General features: G+C 37.0%; 1 non-coding gene across 1 annotated transcript; it reads left to right on the top strand.

Moving 5' to 3' along the window:
- The first annotated feature begins 10,198 nt into the window (after window positions 1-10,198).
- Window positions 10,199-10,305, top strand: LOC128293444 (small nucleolar RNA R71). Its single transcript, XR_008283626.1, has one exon. It is a non-coding gene; the product is annotated as a small nucleolar RNA R71 (small nucleolar RNA).
- The last annotated feature ends 11,178 nt before the right edge of the window (window positions 10,306-21,483 follow it).

Below are 21,483 nucleotides of genomic sequence, written 5' to 3' on the forward strand. Positions count from 1 at the left end.
ACTAAGGTCAATCAATACAGTAATATCAGTGTCAAGTAGAGAAAATGTACCAATAATGACGTCTGGTACAAAGGCATCTTCTCTAGCACGTATAACATATGTTCTTGAAGGTGCTCGTACCCCATATCTAGCTGTCGTATCTTTGGTAGTACCTCTGTAATAACCCTACTTTTAGGCCTAGTCGACACAGTAGTTTCGGGACCACAAATTTGAAGTCGGAGAAATTATTTTTATTATTATTTTGGTATTATAGCATGATTACATAAGTGCATGAAAATTTTGGTGAATTAATTTTAGCGTTTGTGAGTTTAATTGCGAAAAGGACTAAATCGCATAAAGGGAAAAAGTTTTGTTTTACTAGCTAAATATGTTAAATAGTTAGATAACCAACATTGGGGGTCTTTAAAGAGCAAATAGAACCTTAAAATTTGGATGGCCAGCTATAGGGGATAAGAATGGCCAAATGTCAAAGTTTGGTGTGCATTAGGTGACTTATTTGAAAATAAAATAAAACAAAAAAGAAAGTTGTCATTTTTTTTCCTCTTCTTCTTCACCCGCCTAATATACCATTAAAAATAGGCTTTTTGAGAGCTTAAAATTTTAGCAACTTTAATCCCTTGCAAATCAAGAAATACGCAATTCGAACCTAGACCACGGAAAAGCCAAGCTAGTGGACTAAATCCAATTAGTCGCATACATTTTTGCATACAGAGGTAAGTTGTGAGTAAATATTATAACTTTATCGTTATTATGCATTTAATGATTAATTTTGCATAAAATGTTTGAATGTGGCTATGAGAGACATATGATGAGACTTAATGTGATGATCTCCCGGTTGAACCCTAGGAATAAATTTGACATTCATGCCATGACATTTGGGTGATATGTGTGCCAGTGTAAGACATGTCTGCGACATGCATCGGCCACATTATGAGAGTCAGTGTAAGACCATGTCTGGAACATAGCATCGGCCTCAAAACCTGAAAGCTAGTGTAAGACCATGTCTGAGATATGGCATCGACATCGACAGAGGAGAGCCAGTGTAAGACCATGTTTGGGACATGGCATCGGTCCTAATATATGAGAGTCAATGTAAGACCATGTCTAGGACACGGCATTGACTTCGATGTATGAGTCAGTTAAGACCATGTCTGGGATATGGCGTCGGCATCTTACCCTATGTTTGAGGCTTTTTGAATATCCGGTAGTATTTGAAATGGTTCAACAGGAAATTTACGGGTATTTCAAAATGAGATAATTCATGATCATGTTGTGAGTGGTATAGGTACTTCTATGAGACCTAAGAAATACGAGTTCAATTTATGTTATATGATTAGTAAGGGTTGAATCTGAGTAAGTTATGCTTACGACCATTTATGGATGTTGCGCAAAGTATGATATATTATGAGTATGTTAAGGTATGGTAAATTGTTGTAGATTATCTGCATTGTAACTTACTAACCTTTGTGCTTACCCTTTTCCCTTCATTTTCTTATAGTGCCACCTATTTAGGTTGTAGATCACTAGACGTCGGAGACATCGATCACACTATCAATTAAAGCACTTGGTATAATTATTTTTTTCTATTTAGAGTATGGCATGTATAAAGACTTAGACTTTTGCGTTTTGTGTCTTTGTTAATTTGGCCAATTGTGTTAGCTTGGGATGAAACCCTCTATTTTGTATAAGGCCATGGATAAGGGCTAATATTCATTATTGATATATGCAAATGATGATATTCTCATGGATGAGTAAGTTGCATGAATGATAGTGTATATTGGGGTTGTTAAAGTGTAATGGGGTTTGCATTTGAACGTCACGTTGTGACTGAATGATCTTGTATTGCTGTGTGGTTTTGCTATGTTAAGTGTTGTGTAGGTTGGTACATGTAAGGGTGGCATAAAGGCTTGGTAGATAGCCTTGTCTTTTCCCACACGGCTAGACACACAGGCGTGTGTCTAGGCCGTGTGTGACACACTGTCAACCCCATGGGCGTGTTGTCCGGCTTTGTGTCCCTTGTACCTTGAATTTGCATGTCAATATGCATGGTAGTAAATACACGGGTAGAGACAAGGTCGTGTGTCTCTGCCATGTGAAGGACATGGCCATAGGACATGGGCGTAATTGGTTGATGACATCAGAAACAGAATGTCAAGGTTTTTGTAGACGGTCGTGTCTTGGCCATGTGAGGGACACGGGCCATGGGCACGGGTGTGTGAAAACCCCTGTAGGATCGAAATGAAAAAAATAAATCCACACGGTATAGGGACACGGGTGTGTGTAACCACACGGCCTTTCTACACGGGTGTGTCCCCTAATCACACGGGCGTGTGGCCCTTGTAATATGAAAAAGAATTCTAAGTTTTGCAAAATTTTTTAAAGTTCTCGGTTTAGTCTCAAACCACTTTCAGTGCATGTTTTGGGCCTCGTAGGCTCATTTTAGGGACGAATTGATTGAATGTTGAAAAGTTTTAACTTAAAAGTAAGTGTATGACATGATTGGTATGAATGACTGTAATGTGAGTTCGGTAATGCCTTGAGCCCTGTTCAGACGTTAAATAAGGGTAAGGGGTGTTACATTTAGTGGTATCAGAGCTATGGTTTAGTCGATTCTAAGACTAACCTAGCGTGAGTGCGAGTCTAGCTATACATGCCATAGTTGTATATTGATAGTGTGATGACTCATGACGACTATAAATTGTGTTTTCGTTTAGTAAATGGATCCCGATGGAGCTATGGCAAATGATTTGGAGAGTAATACGCCGGCTCCCGCCGAAGGGACCGCGCCTGTTGAAAGTGAGCCCTTGACGATGAGTCAGGGCGGAGGGGCTAGAGAAGCCTACCTTCGTATGATGGATGCTTGGTACTCGAAGTTTGTTCATACAAATCCAAACACTCCACCACCCCCACCTCCTCCGATTCCTTAGTCAGCCCCCATGGCTCCCCAAGGAGTAGGAATAGTTAGGAGAGAGAAGCCTCTGGTAGATAGAATTCGAAAACAAGGGACCGAGGAATTTTGGGCTAATATTGATGATGACCCAGAGATAGCAGAGTTCTGATTGGAAAATACCATTAGGGTACTTGATGAGCTATCGTGCACACTTGAGGAGTGCGTGAAGTGTGCAGTGTCACTCCTACGAGACTCGGCCTACCAGTTGTGGAATACTCTTATGACAGTTGTACCGAGAGAGAGGATAACTTGGGAATTCTTCCAGGAGCGGTTCCGTAAAAAGTATATTAGTCAAAGGTTCATAGATCAAAAGAGGAAATAATTTCTTGAACTGAAGCAAGGCCGTATGACAATGATGGAATATAAATGTGAGTTCGTGAGGCTCAGTAAATATGCGTGGGAGGGCGTATCTACAAAAGCCACCATGTGTAAGAGGTTTGAAGATGGGTTGAATGAAGACATCTGATTGTTGGCTGGCATCCTAGAGTTAAAAGAATTCGCGGTACTCGTCAAGAGAGCGTGTAAGGCCGAAGAATTAGCCAAAGAGAAGAGAAGAGCATATATTGAGTATTGTGACTCAAAGAAAAGACAGATGGGGAAATCACATCAGACCTCATCCAAGAGATCAAGAGAGTTTCCTACTCGATCAAATACATCAGTAGGATTCTCAAGTAGAAACAAGAATAAACAGTACACGGCGTCTAAAGCTCAAACCACCACTATCATGAGCGTTGGTAGTGCTCAACTGAATAAATCAGAGTGTTCACAGTGTGGTCTAGCGTTTCAAGGAGTACCAAGGAAATGAAAGAGGTTGTTTTAAATGTGGGTCGCCAGACCATTTTATTTGTAGTTGTCCTGAGATGGTCGAGAAAGATGGAGATCAAGGTGTGAGAGCGAGTAATGCTCATTCGAGAGGTAGACCATACAAAAACTCAGGAAGTAGGGCTAGCAGTAGAGGTGAGCCAAGATATTCTACTGTAAGATTTGAGGGCCGAGTGCCTGCAAGGACTTTCGCCATTCACGCCCACGAGGAGGCTGCGTCTCCCGATGTGATTACGGGTACCTTCTCTATCCATGATATACCTATTGTTGCTTTGATTGATCTGGGATCCATCCATTCCTATGTTTGCATGAGATTAGTACCCAGTATAAATATGCTAGTTGAGTCTACTGAATTTGTGGTAAAAACTTCTAACCCGTTAGGCAAACATGTGTTAGTTGACCAAGTATGTAGAAATTGTCCCTTGACAATTAAGGGTCATAGTTTTTTGGCTAACCTCATGTTATTTTCGTTTGATGAATTTGATGTAATCCTTGGTATAGATTGGTTAACTTCTCATAGTGTTGTAGTGGATTATGGAAGAAAGTCTATTGAGTTGAAATGTGAAGACAGGGATGTTCTTCAGGTCGAACCAGATGAATAGGATAACCTACCTGTAGTGATATCATCTATGACTGTGAAAAAATATTTGAGAAAAGGGTATGAAGCTTATCTCGCTTTTGTGTTGAATACTCAAATATCTGAATCGAAGATCAAGTCAATGCCAGTGGTATGTGAGTACCTGGATGTGTTTCCGGAAGAATTGCATGGATTGCCTCCAGCTAAGGAAGTTGAGTTTGGTATCAAGTTAGTCCCTGGTATGGCACCTATCTCGATTGCTCAATATAGAATGGCTCCAACGGAGTTAAAGGATTTAAAAGTACAGCTACAAGAATTAACTAACAAGGGTTTTACGAGACCGAGCTTTTCCCCATGGGGTACTATAGTGCTACTTGTGAAGAAAAAGGATGGATCAATGAGATTATATATAGACTACCGACAACTAAACAATGTTACAATTACGAACAAGTTTCCTTTTCTGAGAATTGACAATTTGTTTGACCAATTGAAGAAAGCCACTGTGTTTTCAAAGATAGACCTGAGGTCCAGTTATTACCAACTGAGAGTCAGCGAACAAGACGTACTGAAAACTGCTTTTCAAACAAGGTATGGCCATTATGAGTTCCTTGTCATGCCCTTTGGCTTAACGAATGCCCTTGTGGTATTTATGGACTTAATGAACCGTATTTTTTGACCATATTTGGATAAATTAATTGTTGTTTTTATCGATGGCATATTAATTTATTCCAGTAATGAGAGTGAGCATACGGAACATTCAAAGATGGTCTTGCAAACTTTGAGAGATAGGCAGTTGTATGCTAAGTTTAGCAAAAGTGAATTTTGGCTTCGGGAAGTCGAATTCTTGGGACACATTGTATTAGGGGATGGGATTAGAGTTGACCCGAGTAAAATATCTGTTATTGTTGAGTGGAAACTGCTAAGGAATGTGTCAGAGATTAGAAGCTTTCTAGGCTTAGCGAGATACTACAGACGGTTTGTTAAAGGGTTCTCCATGATAGCTACTTCGATGACGAGGTTGCTATAAAAAGAAGTCAAGTTTGAATGGACAAAAAAGTGCCAAAAGAGTTTTAAGACATTAAAGGCTTTGTTGACCGAAGCCCTAGATTTAGTGCAACCAGAACCTGGAAAAGAATTTGTGGTGTATAGCGACGCCTCCTTGAATGGATTAGGGTGCGTGATCATGCAAGAAGGTAAGGTTATAGCCTATGCCTCGAGACAGCTGAAGCCACATGAGAGAAACTACCTGACACATGATTTAGAGCTGGCCGCCATCGTGTTCGCATTAAAAATTTGGAGACACCATTTGTACGGCGAGAAATGTCGAGTGTTCACCAACCATAAAAATTCAAGTATTTGATGACTCAAAAGGAGTTGAACCTACAGCAACAAAGATGGTTAGAGTTGATAAAAGATTATGAGTTGATAATCTATTATCACTTGGGAAAGGCAAATGTAGTCGTTGATGCTTTAAGTAGGAAGTCATTGTTCGCCTTGAGGGCTATGAATGCTCAGTTGTCTGTAACTGATGATGGTTCAGTTCTAACTGAGTTGAGAGCTAGACCGATGTTCCAGCAAGAGATTTGTGAAGCTCAGAAGAGTGATAAGGAATTGCAAGCCAAGAAAACTCAGTGTGAGTCGGGTGTTGAATCAAATTTTCGGATTGGTTCTGATGGGTGTCTTATGTTCCAAAATAGGATTTATGTTCTTAAGGTTACCGAGTTGAGTTAGAAGATCTTACTTGAGGCTCATGGTGGTTGTTGTCAGTACACCCCAAAAATACGAAAATGTAAAATGATTTGAAGAAAATGTATTGGTGGCAGGGTATGAAAAGAGACATCTCGGAGTTTGTATCAAAATGCTTAGTTTGTCAGCAAGTAAAGGCTGAGCATCAAGTACCTTTGGGCTTACTTCAACCGGTAATGGTTCCCGAGTGGAAATGGGACCAAGTTACCATGGATTTCGTATTGGGGTTGCCTTTGTCGCCAAGTAAAAAGGATGTTGTATGGGTTGTTGTTGATAGGCTAACAAAGTCGGCACATTTTATACCAGTGCGTATCGATTACCCACTTGATAAATTGGCTAATTTGTACATTTCTGAAATCGTGAGACTTCATGGAGTACCCTTGTCAATTATTTCAAATAGAGATCTGAGATTTACCTCTTAGTTTTGGAAAAAGTTACAAGAAGCTTTAGGGACAAAGTTGAATTTTAGTCACTGCTTTCCCCCGTAAACTGACTGTTAGTGGAAAAGAGTAATTCAGACATTGGAAGATATGTTGCAGTGTTGTATTCTCGAGTCTTAAGGCAGTTCGGAGAAGTATTTACCGCTAGTAGAGTTTGCCTACAACAATAGCTATCAGCCAAGTTTGAAAATGGCGCCTTATGAAGCTTTGTATGGGCGTAAGTTCCAAATGCCCTTATATTGGACTGAGCTTAGAGAGAGTCAGATTCACGGGGTTAACTTAGTCAAAGAGATCGAAGAAAAAGTTAAGGTGATTCGCGATTGTTTGAGGGCCGCTTCTTATAGACAGAAGTCGTACGCGAATTTGAACTGAGAGATTGAGTTTCAAGTTGGTGATGAGGTATTTTTAAAAGTATCCCTGTGGAAGAAAGTCCTCAGATTCGGTAAGAAAGGAAAACTAAATCTGCGGTTTATTGGACCTTATGAGGTGACCGAGAGAATTAGACTGGTAGCACACCGATTAACCTTACCATCCAAGTTAGAAAAGATCCACGATGTATTCCATGTGTCCATGTTGCGCCATTACCGTTTTGACCCCTTGCACATGATTTCACCGGTAGAGGTTGAAATTAGCTCAGATATGACTTATGGTGAAGAACCGGTTAAGATTTTGGCTCAAGAGGTTAAATAGTTGAGGAATAAGATTATAGCACTCGTGAATGTTTTGTGGCATAGACATGGAGTCGAAGAAGCCAAATGGGAAATCGAGGAGACCATGAGAGACCAATACCCGAACTTATTCACCGGTAAGATTTTTAGGGACAAAAATCCCTAAGGGGGAGAATTGTAACAACCCGACTTCTGGGCATAGTTGGAACAGTGGTTTCTGGACCACAAATCCAAAGTTAGAAAATTATTTTTATTATTATTTTGGTATTATAACATGATTACATAAGCGCATGAAAATTTTGGTCAATTATTTAGCGTTTGTGAATTTAATTATGAAAAAGGACTAAATCGCATAAAGGGAAAAAGTTTTGCTTTACTAGCTAAATATGTTAAATAGCTAGATAACCAAAATTGGGGGTCTTTAAAGAGTAAATAGACCCTCAAAATTTGGATGGCCAGCCCTAGGGGACAAGAATGGTCAAATGTCAAAGTTTGGTAGGCATTAGGTGACTTATTTGGAAATAAAATAAAACAAAAGGGAAAGTTGTCATTTTTTTTTCCTTCTTCTTCTTCACCCACCAAATATACCAGCAAAAATAGGGGTTTTGAGAGCTCAAAATTTTAGCAACTTTAATCTATACGCAATTCAGACCTAGACCGGAGGAAAGCCAAGCTAGTGGATTAAATCCAATTAGTCGCCTTCATTTTTGCATGCTAAGGTAAGTTGTGAGTAAATATTACAACTTTATCGTTATTACGCATTTAATGATTAATTTTGCATAAAATGTTTGAATGTGGCTATAAGAGACGTATGATGAGACTTAATGTGATGATCTCCTGGTTGAACCCTAGGAATAAATTTGACATTCATGCCATGACATTTGGGTGATATGTGTGCTAGTGTAAGACATGTCTGGGACATGACATCAGCCTCGAGACCTGAAAGCTAGTGTAAGACCATGTCTGGGACATGGTATCGGCTTCGTATGTGTCAGTGTAAGACCATGTCTAGGACATGGCATCGGCACTGACAGATGAGAGCCAGTGTCAGACCATGTCTGGGACATGGTATCGACTTTGATGTATGAGCCAGTGTAAGACCATGTCTGGGATATGGCATCGGCATCTTACCCTATGTTTGAGTCTTTTTGAATATCAGGTAGTATTCTAAATGGTTCAATGGGAAATATACAACTATTTCAAAATGAGAGAATTTATGATCAACGGCATCTAGTAAGGTTTTATCGCCAACCTTAAGTTGATTAAGAGAGGTATCGTGCTTGTTTTGGCGTACTTTTGGTTTATCATGTGTTCTCGGTTTGTGTTCTCACCATTCGTCTAGCTCCTCTATCCGTAGTCTTCGTTCTTCATGGACGTCTTTGTTCTCTTCATGATAGTAGCGCACTGTCTCTGTTGTCTTGGTTTGAAGAAGTTCCTGCAAGGATGATTGAATATTAGTTTTATCATCGATAGGTTTTATAGCATTATTTTGAGTTTTAGAGGTTTTGATTGAGTCGCGTGCTTGGAGTGTTACTGCGTCGTCACCTGCACGAAGTGTTAGCTCTCCTGTGCCTATATTAATAATGGTTCTGGCAGTTGCTAAAAAGGGTCGTCCTAAAATTAAAGGTACCTCGTTATCCTCATCCATATCTAAGACAACGAAGTCTACTGGGTAAATAAATTTATCAATTTTAACGAGAACATCTTCAATAATACCCTTAGGAAATATAACTGTTTTGTCAGCCAATTGTATGCTTATCCTAGTCTGTTTGGGTTTACTGGGACTTAGTCGTTTAAAAATTTTATACGGCCCCCTAGATTAGCTAATGCATTATTCACAGATAGACTACCAATTAAGCAAGGAATTGTAAAACTCCCTGGATCTTTTATTTTGTTAGGTAGCTCATTCTTTAGAATAGCTGAGAAGACTGCATTGAGTTCCACATGTGATGTAGCGTCTAATTTTCTTTTATTAGTCAAAAGTTCCTTTAAGAATTTTGCTGAGGTGGGCATCTGCGAAAGAATTTCAATAAAGGGTAAGTTAATATGTAATTTCTTTAAGAGTTTGACAAACTTACTGAATTGTTCTTCTATTCTATCTTTCGTTATCGCTTGAGGATAAGGAACACGAGGTTCATAATTCGTACTTACCTGTTTGGGATCATCATTGTTTACCTCTTCTCGAACTTTGTTCATTGAGTTGTCTTGCTGGAATTCTGGCTCCGGCAAAATGAATCCTTCCTTATTTGGAGTACTAATTGCATTGAGGTGTTTCCTCGGATTAGGTTCAGTATTACTTGGTAAGCTACCGTGTGGTCGTTTGGAGATTAGTTTGGATAGCTGGCCTATCTGAGTTTCGAGTCCTTGGATCGATGCTTGTTGATTCTTAAGTGTTGTCTCAGTATTTTGGAAATGGATTTTTGACACTGAGATGAATTTAGACAGCATCTCTTCAAGGTCTGGTTTTTTCTCTTGTTGATAAGGTGGCTATTGAAAACCCTGAGGATTTTGTGGCTTTTGATTCCCTTGACCACCCCAAGAGAAATTTGGGTGGTTCCTCCAACATGCATTATAAGTATTACTATATGGGTTATTTTGAGATCTAAAGTTATTGTGACCCATATAATTGACTTGTTCTTCTTCAGTTGTAGGATTGATGGATTGGTATTCTGTATGTACACCTCTGCCACTTGAGTCACACCTCACTACTGGATGTACCTACGTAAAACCAAGTAAACCGTCAATCTTTTTATTGAGAAGTTCTACCTGATTAGAGAGCATGGTGACTGAATCGATGTTATAAACACCGACTGTTTTTGTTTGCTTTGTCCTCATAACTTGCCACTGATAGTTATTCAGTGACATCTCCTCTATAAATTCATAGGCATCTTCTGATTTTTTATTGTTGATGGTTCCGCCAGTAGCTGAGTCAATCATTTGTCTTGTCGAGGGATTCACTCCATTGTAGAACGTTTGAACTTGCAGCCATAGAGGTAACCCATGGTGAGGGCATCTTCTCAGTAAGTCCTTGTATCTCTCCCATGCATTATAAAGTGTTTCTAAATCCATCTGCACAAACGAAGAGATATCATTACGTAACTTAGCCGTTTTAGCCGGCGAAAAATATTTTAATAGGAATTTTTCGGTAATCTGTTCCCAAGTAGTGATAGACCCTCGTGGTAACGAATTCAACCACTGTTTAGCTTTATTTTTCGATGAAAAAGGGAATAACCGAAGGCGAATGGCATCGTCAGAAACGCCATTAATTTTAAAAGTGTCGCAAAATTCAAGAAAATTCGCCAAGTGCGTGTTGGGATCCTCATCCTGCAAACCATCAAACTGAACAAACTGCTGTATCATCTGAATTTTGTTAGATTTTAGTTTGAAATTATTCACAGCAATAGCAGGTATAACTATACTAGACTCAGTTCCTGTTAAAGAAGGTTTAACATAGTCATACATAGTACGTGGAGCAGGATTTTGATTAGCTGCAATTGCAGGAGGCAGCTGATCGCCTGGGTTTTCGGCCATCTCTTTGGTTGGGTGTTGAGTATCATATTCTCGCTCGTTCTCCGTGTATCGTAAACTACGCCTTATTTCTCTTTGATTTTTACGAACTGTGTGATCGATTTCTTCGTCAAAAAGTAATGGTCCTGACGGGTTTCTTCTAGGTATAAACTATAAAAACCTACCAAGAGAAAGAATTAGTAAATTAATAAATAATAATAATAATAAAACTAAATTAAATTGCAAGAAAAATAAATGGCTAAAGTAATAAAAATTTAGCGTTCCTAATATTTTAGATCCCCGGCAACGTCGCCAAAAACTTAATCTCATGATTCGTAACAAGTAATAAATATTTATAATGAAGATCAAACCTAGACTAACCATTATCACGACGAAAAGGCAAGCACACCTATCGAACAATAGTATAGTAATGGCAAGACCGGGATATTGTACCCAAGGGAACCAAAACTGCTAGTAATAACTATCTTTTTATTATCTAGCCTAAGAATAAAAGGGTTTGTTTATTAAACTAATTATCTAAACTAATTAACTAATTTAATTAAAGCAAAGAGAAAATTTGGAAAAAGACTTGAAGAAAAGCAATTGATAAAGACGACACCTAAGGAGGAATCCATCTAGATTTCTCTTGTTATCTGACTCTGAACCGGATGATTTATTCAGTTGACTTGATCCGTGAGACTCCCTAACCTATGTTATTATCCCTTTCGAGACTAATAACGTCTAACCTTCAGCTAAATTAATCGAAATTTCTTTCTTAATTAAAACCCCTAGGGAATCAGTAAATCACTCTATGGACTCTCATATTAGGTTTCACCCTAATCCGGCAAAATCTCATAACCTTATTTCTAGGTGTTCGATCAACTCCGTTTAATTATGTCAAATCTACTCTTAGGCTGGGTCTATTCCTCCTCTGCATAAGCACATCAAATCATGAATTAATACCCGAAATATTAACCCAAGCATTAAGAACACATAATTAAGAACAAATCAAGTATTTATCATACAGTTCAGATAATAATAACAAGATCCATCATAGGTTTTACCCCCCTTAGGTATCTAAGGGGTTTAGTTCATAATAAAATAAGAGTACATCTCAAAAGTATAAAAAAAACAAAACATGAAGAAAACTCTAAAACCCCTGAAGGAATTCTGAGAGAGATCTTCAGTATTGGAGTAGCTCCGGCTTTTGGGATGGATCGTCTGGCTTTCTTCAAGTAATTCTTGGCGTGTGGTTCTGTATTCCAGAAAAGTTCTGGAAGAAGCCCCCTTATTAGGTCACACTTAGGGTGTTTATATAGGCTTTAGATTAGCTTTCTTCCTCCCTAAGTATCCTTTTCCGTGTAAAATACAACTCTTTAAAAAAGGGACATGCCCGTGTGCCATGTCCGTGTGACGTGATTGCCAGGCCGTGTTCGATCCATTAAATTGCACACGGCCGTGTGGGTCAATGGTCAGGCCGTGTGAATCGTGAGAGCCTTGGTCGACACCCTCGAAGGACACGGGCTTGTGAGAAGCCCGTGTAGAAAGGCTTAGGCCGTATGGTCTTCTCGATTTGGTCCATTTTGTCCCTTTTTAGCTCATTTTTGGCTCCTTTTGACTCTTGGTGCTTTCCTGAGCACAAAACATGAAATAACCGGATTAAGAGCACCAAAATCCACAAACCTAGTAGTAAACATCCATAAATATGCTACATATTTGGGTTATAGATATGTATAATTTGGCGTTTATCACCCATGATAAAACTTCTTAATGTGTACATTTAGGTTTGGGAATACCAACACTACCCACACTGATCACAGATGGAGTTGAAGACCTCGGGTTAGATCCTTGAGAGCTCCGCTTTCTTCCAAAGTATCTCGTAGAAGTGGTCCCACGATTATAATACTTCTCCAATTTCTTAGAAGTAAATGATTGTGACTTACTCATAGCTCTTTTCCCAAAAATCTAAGCCTCTCTTTTGGCTTGTTTCTTTTCTTTACTCAATTCTTCAGCTTTGTGTGCTGGGTCAGCTAATGCCGCAAATTCCCTTATATCGAGGATCCCAATCAACAACTTGATATCTTCATTTAGGCCCTCTTCAAAATGTTTACACATTTTAGCATCGGTTAAAACCCATTCCCTGGCATACTTACTCAATCGAATAAATTCCGATTCATATTCAGATACAGTCATGCTTTCCTGCTTGAGTTCTAGAAACTCTTTCTTTTTTCTTATCCATGAACCTTTGACTAACATACTTCTTCCTGAATTTAGTCTGGAAGAATTCTCATGTAATATTCTCTCTCGGTACAACTGATGTTATGGTATTCCACCAATGATAAGTCATATCTTTCAAGAGAGACACTGCACATTTTAGACACTCAGCAAGTGTGCAGGACTGTTCATCAAAAACCTGGATAGTGTTTTCAAGCCAAAACTCAGTAGCCCTAAATTCTTTCGCCCATGTTTGCGAATTTTATCTATCGGAGGCTTACCAATTCTAATAGGTTCAGCACCCTGTGGTACCTCGGGAACCAATTGAGGAGCAAGTGGAGGAGGTCGTTGTACAGCAGGATTTGTTCTCAAGTACTGGGTGAACCATTCATTCATAATTTGAAAGAAGGCTTGTTTTGCCTCTTCACTTTGGCCCTCAGACACTGGCCTTTCACTACCAGACGCTGAGGCAACTCTTTGAATTAAAGTTGAACCATTGCTTTCAGCTTCCTTGGATTCATCTCTAGCTCGGTTGAATGACATTACTATATGAAAAACAAATTTAAAAATTATCAGGAGTCATCACACTATCACAATTTATATAATGGCATGCATAGCTAAACTCGTGTTTGCTATGTCAAATCCAAGAATCGACTAAATCGTAGCTCTGATACCACTAAATGTAACACCCTTAACCCATATCCATAGCCAGAATAGGGCTTCGGAGCGTTACCAGAACATTTAAAATATTTTTCAATTAATTCATGCAAGTCACTATTCATTAACCGAGATTATTCATAGCATCCCTAAATTGGACCCTTGAGGCCCAATACGAGCATTAAAAACAAGTCAGGACTTAATTGGGACCTCTAAGAATTTTTCATGACATTTATAAAGTTTTTCCAAGGTGCAGGGCTCACACACCTGTGTAATCCAAAGGACACGCCCATGTGACCCTGGGACACGCTCGTGTTCAACCTCGTGTAACTCTTTGACTTGCACACACGGCCATGCCACGCGCTCGTGTGCCAGGCCATGTGGTTAATTAGTTAATTCGAATTAGGTGCAGGTTTCACATGGCTAGGACACAGGCCCGTGTTCCAGGCCGTGCATTACACACGACTGAGACACACGCCCGTGTCTCTGCCCGTGTGCCCAATTCTGAGCATTCTGTTTCTCAAATTTAGGTGCAGGGGACACATAACCTAACCACATGCCCATGCTACCAGGCCGTGTGTCACTCACAATCTAGACACACTTCTGTGTGTCTGCCCGTGTGGACAAAATGAAGCCATTTCCTAACTTCATTTCTCACCCAAAATCACCCAAAAACCTGCACATAAAACACTCAACCAATTCAAGCATTCAAAATGAACAAATTCATCATTCATCAAGGCATACCATTTCATGCATTCATGGTTACTAACTTACCTTAACTTGACTTAGACACTTACAACATTGAGTCACATGAAATTAGCATAACACATGTGGATATATATATATCATAATAGTTTACTAAATCATATCCCAAAATGATGCATCACTAGTCATTCCAATGGCTAGGTTACAAAATGACACTTCAAGCCACTATTGGTCAAGTTTCCCTATACATGCCATTACACCAAAATGATTTCACTAAATATACCCAAAATGCTAGGTTGATAGTGTGATGATGCTTCAATTATTTCCCAACCTTCACAAGCTTCCGAGCACAATAAAATAGGGGAAAAATTAAAAGGAGTAAGCATTACATGCTTAGTAAGTTCGTATAACAGAAACTAAACTTACCAATCTTGTTTAATAAACCTAAGCATACATAATATGTTTTCTATCCATTTGGCTAAATTGCCTAAACACATACAATCATTCAAACATGTTAGTCACCAAAATCTTCATATCAATCAAGTAACATAGTTGAGCCCATTAAGTAATGTTCTTTCAAGTCATTATCATTTTATCTCAAGGTTTTCATGCCAAGTCAAGAGTTATATGTCCATTGAATTATTGAAATTCTGATGAAGGCTCAAGTAGTACACTCGAGGTGTACGGTTCATTAATCCGTCAATTCTTATCGAGGGTACCCTTTAGGGTACTTAACCAAGGAACACACTCACGAGCCACATGTCGTATAACATGATTACCAGTCCAGGCTAAATCCTTATTATGACGTATGCTCACAAGAGTTCGATTAGGGTTACTAGTCTAAGCTAAACCCTAATCACAACGTATGCTCGAAAAGTATTATATCGGGATTACCTGTCTAGGCTAAATCCTTTACATAACAAGGTCATTGGGATTACTCGTCCAAGCTAAATCCCGTCCACAACAAATTCAGGACCTTATTAGTTTCCGAAAAGCATATGCATTCATTGGAATTCAATATTCAATCGGGACTTAACCCCTTTATTACCATTTCAAGCATGTATAATTTTCCATTATAACATGCAAGTATGACACATTAACATAAATCACATTACATAAATACAACATTCAATTTACATAATTATGTATCCCATTAAGTTACACGAACTTACCTCGACAATTGTTCGCGTAATAATCTACTAATCCGAAATCTTTTTCTTTCCTCTATCTAATCTCGAATTAGTGTTGTTCGGATCTATATAAATGAATTTAATCATTAATTTCATACATTTCATACTTAGACGGACTCATTTTACGTCCTAGGCAAAATTACCATATTGCCCTTAACTTTTTCAAAACTTTCGATTTTGTCCCTAGGCCCGGAAAATGAAACTTGTACAAATTACTCCCTATTTCAAGCCTAACCAAATACAGTTTTTCCAGCACATGTTTACATCAAATTTCAAAATTTTTCATCAAATTTTACAAGTTTACATTTTATTCCCTAAATCAAGTTTTCATCAAAAATCACCTTGCAAAAGTTGTTTATCTATCAATAATCATTCATTTTCTACCATAAATTTCTAATTTTTTGCATAATACATCCATGATCCATTTTCATACCCTGATAGTTTTTTAAATTAATCCCTCAAATAGAGAGATTAGGCTATCCCGGTTCCAAAAATACCAAAATTACTAAAAACGGGACAAGGGAACTTACCCAATTAGGCCTTGAAAGCTTCTTTTCTCTCTCCTAGGTTTCCATGTGTTTTTTGGTTGAAGATGATGAAAATAAGATGATATAATTTCTTTTCATCTTTTAATTAATCATGTATTTCCAATTTTGTCCCTTGTCTTTTTCTATAATTCCATAGATGAGTCACCATAAAAATCTAAATACTTTTATTAATGGTCTAATTACCATATAAGGACCTTAAGTTTTGAATTCCATAACTATTTGATCCTTATAGCTACTAGAATTCAACTTTTACATTTTATGCGATTTTGTCCTTCTCATAATTAGGCATTAAATCGATAAAATTTTCATATCAAAATTTTCACACGTCATTTCTATCTTATTACAGGTGATATTGTAAAATAAAAATAAAATATATTTTGGATCTAATTTGTGGTCCCTTAACCATTGTTTCGATTTTACTAAAAAATGGGTTGTTGCAGAAAATGCTAACTCAAGCCTTACAACAGTGCATACAACACAAAACGCATGCGAGCCAATGGCGCCTCAAGAGACATGAAACTTTACACAGTTAGAATCTTCACATTTACCCCAAAAGTTTAGACTTCAGACAATAGAAAATGGTAGATGAACTAGCTTTTTATAGTGCCAAACATGCTGCATTGCAACAAAATATTCAGATTGATCTTCTCTGATAAAACAAGAGTTTAAAACAAACAAAAAATGAAAAAACATCAACTTTTGTAACTAGTGGTTTTATTTTCTTTTTATGTTCTCTTTTTTTAGGCAACCAAAGATTAAAAATAATCCCTACTATTATAGCAAAACATGAATAATGTAAAAGAAATAGGTAAATTATCATTTCCCAAACTATGCGCCAAAATCAAAAAATAAAATAAAATCTACTAAGGAGAAAATAAGGAAGTATATTGTAGCAAAGACATACTAGTACTATAATATAAGTTAATTAATTTTATTTAATGATAGTCTGTCAAGAAACCATTGTAGAATCTAGACTAGAATCAAACCATTGGGAGCCATGACAAACAACTCAGGCATGAGATCCCTAACTAATCATAGCAAAACAAATAAGCTAGTATAGAATAGCACACTTATCAACAGACTTACCGAATCTTAGGTTGTAGATGGAAACAGACTATTAAACAAATGAAAAAATGGAAAATAATTTCCAGTATATATATGCTAAATAAAAACCCAAAATGGCAATCTGTCTTGGATCCCAATCTCTTAACAATTCAAGAAACAAATTCCAATTCCAAAAAATCCCAGTCTCTTAACAAAAAAAAAATTACCAAACACCCTTTCCCTTACACACAAAAGCTAATTCAAGAACCAAGCTTGAAAAACAACCAAAACCCCCAATTAAAATCTTGGTCAGCTTACCCTGAAAAATCACATAGAAAGAGACAAAAAGAAAGTCACAAGTGGCCATGGAAAAAGCAACGAATTTACAGAGTAACTAAAATACAATAACTTTGAAGAAAAAAATAATCAGGGAAATAACCAAAGAAAAAAGTAACAAGTTAAACCCTATGAATGAAATTCCAACTGCTCATTTACAGAGTAATCAAAATAAAAAATAGTGATATACCTTGATAGGATTGGAAAGCTAGATTTTGAGGTTTCTTCGAAATGCAGACTTGGTAAGGATGACGAGATACGAGACTCAGATTCGGAGGTGAGGCCAACGAACAAAGATGAGGAAGAGAGGCAGAGGCTGATGGACAAAGAGGAAAGAGAACGACTACTGTGAAGAGAGTGAAAGAGAACAACTGTTGTGATGAGAGTGAAGGAAAATGGAAAATCTTTTACAAAAATAAAATCGGTAAGACATTTTTCGTAAAAAGCCATTTCATTTACCCGTGTTTTAGAGAATGTTTTCTGATAGTAATTTATTTTCAACCAAACAAACACCGTAAAATAGGGAAAATATTTTATGGAAAATGTTTTACTGGCAAACAAATGGAGCCTTAATGAATCGAATTTTTCAACCTTATTTGGATAGATTTGTGGTTGTGTTTATTGATAATTTACTAATCTATTCCAAGATAGAATCCGAGCATGTACGACATTTAAGGATTGTGCTACAAACTTTGAGAGAAAAATAGTTGTATGTAAAGTTTAGTAAATATGAATTCTGGCTCCGTGAGGTCAGATTTTTGGGTCACATAGTATCAACTGATAGGATTCGAGTTGATCCGAGTAAAGTTTCTACTGTGATAAATTGGAAAACTCCAAAAAAAGTGTCTGAAGTGCAAAGTTTTCTGGGTCTAGCAGGTTACTACTGACATTTTGTCAAAAACTTTTCAATGATTGCTTCGCCAATGACCCGATTATTACAGAAAAATGTTGAATTTGTTTGGTCCAATGAGTGTCAACAGAGCTTTGATCAATTGAAGAAAATGTTGACAGAAGCTCTGGTCTTGACTAAGCCAGAATCTCGTGTACCATATGTTGTTTATAGTGATGCGTCTCTAAATGGTTTGGGTTGTGTACTGATGTAGTCAGGAAAGGTAGTGGCCTATGCTTCTCGACAATTAAAGCTGTTCAAGAAGAATTATCCTACACATGATCTTGAGTTGGCTACAATCGTATTTGCTTTGAAGATTTGGAGACATTATTTATACAGTGAGAAATGTTACATGTTTATAAATGACAAAAGTTTGAAGTATTTGATGACTAAAAAAGAATTTAATTTGAGACAAAGACGATGGCTAAAGTTACTAAAAGATTATGATCTGGTTATTGACTACCATCCAAGCAAGGCTAATGTGGTTGTGGATGCACTTAGTCAGAAGTCGTCATTGTTTGCACTTCGAGCGTTGAACACTCATTTATCTCTTAATGAAGATGGTTCTGTATTAGCAGAGTTGAGAACAAAACCTCTGTTTCTTCAACGAATTCAGGGATTGCAAGATGATGATCCAAAATTGGTATTGAAACGGTAGATGGTTCAGGACAATTTGAGTTTAGAGTATAGCATTAATGATAATAGTATGTTACGTTATCACAATAGAATTTGTGTTCCGAATAATTCAGATTTGAAAAATGATATTCGTTTTGAATCTCACATAGCAAGTACTCCATTCATCCAAGTAGTACAAAGATGTATTGTGATTTGAAACGAATGTATTGGTGGTCAGGTATGAAATGGGAAATTTGTGAATTTGTAGCAAAATGTTTGATTTGCAGTAAGTGAAAGCAGAACATTAGGTACCAGCGGGTTTATTGCAACCTGTCATGATTCCTGAATGGAAGTGGGAGTTTGTCACAATGGATTTTGTATCCGGTTTACTTGTAACTCCTAGAAAGAAAGATTTAATCTAGGTGATTGTTGATAGATTGTATGAATTGACACATTTTATTCCAGTCAGAACAGAATTTTCACTTGAGAAATTAGCGAAATTATATGTATCTGAAATTGTAAGGTTATACGGGGTTCCAATATCCATTATTTTAGATCAAGATCCGAGATTTACATCGAGATTTTGGAGTAAATTGCAAGAGGCTCTAGCTGCAAAGTTAAATTTCAGTATAGCATTTCATCCTCAGACTGATAGGCAATCAAAACGAGTGATTCAGATTTTGGAAGATATGTGGAGATGTTGTACACTTGAGTTTGGAGGTGGTTGGGAAAGGTATTTACCGTTAGCTGAATTTGCATATAATAATAGCTATCAATCCAGTATAAAAATGAAACCGTTTGAAGCTCTTAATGTGAAGAAATGCATGACAACATTGTATTGGTCTGAATTGAGTGAATCCAAACTAGTAGGAGTTGACTTGATCCGAGAGACTAAGGATAAAATTCAGATTATTCAGGACAGTTTGAAAGCTGGTTTTGATCATCAAAAATCATATGTAGATTTGAAAAGAAAAGATATAGAATTTGCTGTTGGTGATCATGTATTCTTAAAAGTCTCTTCGTGGAAGAAAGTGTTACAATTCGGTAAGAAAGAGAAACTGAGTCCAATATGAAATTGTTGAAAAAATAAGCCCTGTAACTTATCGACTAGCTTTGCCTCCTGAACTTGAGAAAATTCATAATGTGTTCCACGTATCAATGTTGAGACAATATAGATCTGATCCTTCACACGTGATTCCTCATAATGAGATTGAGCTATATCTAAATATTGTAATAGCCCATTTTCTGTGAGATCGAAACAGTGGTTTCGAGACCACAAATTCGAGCCAAAAATAATATTTTATTTTATTTTTATTTTATGGTTGTCATCATGATAGGAAAGGATTAAATTGCATGAAATGCAAAAGTTGGGTTCTAGTAGCTATATGTATCAAATAGCTATGAAATTTAAAAATTGAGGTCCTTATATAGTAATTAGACCATTAAAGAAAAGTATGTAGATATTTTAATGATTCATCCATGAAAAAACTAGAAAAGGGTAGGGACTAAATTGGAAATCAATAAAATTAATAGATGATAATTAATTAAAAAGAAAAAAATCATCTATTTTCATATCATCTTCCCCACTTTTTCCATGAAAACCCTAGGAGAGAGGAAGAAAACTTTTCAAGCTTAAAAAGGTATGAAATGAAGTCTCATTTTTAGCAATTTCTATATTTTTGGATTCAAGATAGTCTAATCTTTCTATTTAGGGGATTTATTTGAAAAGTTATCAAGGTATGAAATTTGGGTCATAGATGAATATGCTAAAAATTAGAATTTTATGGTAGAAAATGACAAGTTATTCATAGATAAACAACTTTTACAATGTAATTTTTTATGAAAACCTGATTTAGAGACGAAAATGAAAAAGTGGTAAAACCCATAGAAAATTCTAAAATTTGTGCAATGTATGTGCTGTAAATGTAGTATATAAATTTAAACTAGGCTCAAAAAGAATGTTAAATTTCATGAATTTCATTTTCCGAGCCTAGGGATGAAATCAAAATTTTTGAAAAAAGATAGGGGCAAAATGATAATTTTGCCTAGGATGTAATAAGATGCAAATGTATATGTAATGTGATAGATTAATAGTTAAATTTACCAATATAGATCCGGAAAGACCAACTATAAACCATTATCAAGGTAAGTTTGTGTAACTTAAATATGTGTGTTAGTATGCTTGAATTGAATTGTATGATTGTGTTGATATGTATGAGATGATATACGTAATGAAATAGTCATAACTTGTGAAATATGGACAAATTGCCATGTTCTAGTTGAATGTTGAATTTCAATAGATTAAGGTGATTTCTTGAATAAGAATAATACTGCATATGTTGCAGATAGAATTTAGCCCGGACGGGTAATTCTAATGTAAGCCCTCTTGAGATTATGTTATAGATTGGATCCTGCTGTAAAATGTGCGGCTCAAGAGTGTGTCTTATAATGTACCCTAATCAGTACTTTTGCACGTGAGTATATTACCCGAACATCCATCAAAATTTCAATAGTTAGATAGAAAAGACTGTTGAAGTGTGGAAAGGTGAAATTAATGGAAGTTGGTAATGTGATG

This window comes from Gossypium arboreum, chromosome 5 (assembly GCF_025698485.1).
Source record: "Gossypium arboreum isolate Shixiya-1 chromosome 5, ASM2569848v2, whole genome shotgun sequence".
Classification (NCBI taxonomy): domain Eukaryota; kingdom Viridiplantae; phylum Streptophyta; class Magnoliopsida; order Malvales; family Malvaceae; genus Gossypium; species Gossypium arboreum.